The sequence below is a fragment of the Mixophyes fleayi genome, chromosome 2 (genome assembly GCF_038048845.1).
Source record: "Mixophyes fleayi isolate aMixFle1 chromosome 2, aMixFle1.hap1, whole genome shotgun sequence".
Classification (NCBI taxonomy): domain Eukaryota; kingdom Metazoa; phylum Chordata; class Amphibia; order Anura; family Limnodynastidae; genus Mixophyes; species Mixophyes fleayi.
In genome coordinates, this window is record NC_134403.1 from 166,556,076 (window position 1) to 166,557,832 (window position 1,757).

General features: G+C 43.2%; 1 pseudogene; it reads right to left on the reverse strand.

Annotated features, from left to right (window-relative positions):
- Positions 1–430: 430 nt before the first annotated feature.
- LOC142142031 (U2 spliceosomal RNA) lies at positions 431–561 on the reverse strand (annotated as a pseudogene).
- Positions 562–1,757: the final 1,196 nt, after the last annotated feature.

Here is a 1,757-nt window from a genome sequence, read left to right on the forward strand (position 1 = left end):
GCCTGTCCAGAACCTTGGAGGGGTCCTTGGCGACGGAGCAGAAGCAGCTCAGGAAGGTAGCGATGTCCTTGCCAGGGGTGTAAGGATTGCTCATTTAGAATGTCACTCTTCTTTCCTCTCTCTGGATGGCGCAATTCCCCACAAATCGAGAAAATGGAGATTCCGGTCTTTCTGACTTCACTGCCTCCCAGTATCTCTTGCAGATCGCTATGGAGGCAAAGGTGATGTAGAAGATTCCCTTGATGTAGGTCTGACTGCTGAGGGTTTCAGCCTTCGAGAAACCTATTTCAAAAACCATCTTCTTCCCAAAGGTCTCAGCCGTCATATCTGGAACTCTTCCATCCACTTCTTTCAGCTTCAGGATGACGTTCTGCCTCATACAGGGTTCCAGGGTGGGAGGACAGGACGTACACCAGTGCAGCACAGTCTTATACAGTTTGAACCCTCACCAGTATTAGCTTGTGCTATGGAAGAACCAAAATCACCATTACGACCACTGGGTGTTAGGCCTGATAAGAAAAGATACTATACTTGATCTTAGCCAAAAGGCTGAGAAGCGAATTAATGATAATTTCATTGACGTGTCACTCAAATTTCACAAGATGTTAAGCCTAAACGACAATTGTAAATACATGTAAATGAGTAAAGAGACCTTGAAATTGAAAGGCGATCCAGCTAGTGGAGAAAGAAAAAGTTGCAACACCTCTACCTTGAGTTAGAAGATCCAACAATAGCATCCAACAAAGGCATTCCAGCCTATACTAGATGTTTCAAACAGCACTAGAACCTGAGTCAGAGCCATGGAGTTAAATGCAAACACTGCCTATCCATGAGAAGTAACTGTTACTTAAGCTGCTGATAAAGAAATGAAATCTCTTAGCTTTAGACCTGAGGACTCAGAATCAAGATAAGACTCAAAAAATAGGTAGTAATGATTAGTCAATGCCTGGTCTGAGGAATTGCAGTTCCACGTTCTCTTGATATAAGTAGAGCAAATAAATTCTTCACGCCACAACATTAGGACAGTCCAGAAATGGAATGCTTACACAGTCACCAGATCTCAATCTAATCCAATATCTGTTGGAAGAGATGGAACAAGCTTTGTCAGCTAATTCACTGCAGCTTTGGGCCCACATTGAGTTGACATGCGCCTGCATCCCTTTGCATATTTTAAATGGGTCTACAAATGTCTATTCAATAAGGAATTTAGCCAATTCTGAGGGCAATTGGGGGAGCAAATTGCTAATAGATATAAAGTACCAAACAAAGTGTGTGTAAGTATACTACATTGAAGGGCCAGGAGAACAGGGTAAGTCGGTAAGAACTACGGGAGGATGTTATGATTCTGACGCATCCCGTCCAGGGCCATCTTAACAACATTATGGGCCCCCGGGCAAAGCAGTGCACCGGGGCCCCTACATACATACATATATATATATATATATATATATATATATATATATATATATGGATATAGATGTATAGAGATACAGATATAGATATATAGAGATAGAGATAGATAGATGTGCTTGCTCAGTGACCCTTGAAGGCTTTTTTTTGCAGGCTTTTTCTTTTGCAGGATTATTTATTCTAATTAGGAGCCCTGCCTATGGGGCCCCCTTGCCCGTGGGGCCCCCGGGCACCTGCCCATCGCGCCCAATGGAAAAGATGGCCCTGATCCCGTCAGCAACAAAAACAATTTTTCCATTGAAGACAGGCCAGGCATTCCAACATCCGAGTTTGGCCTCAGAGCAAAT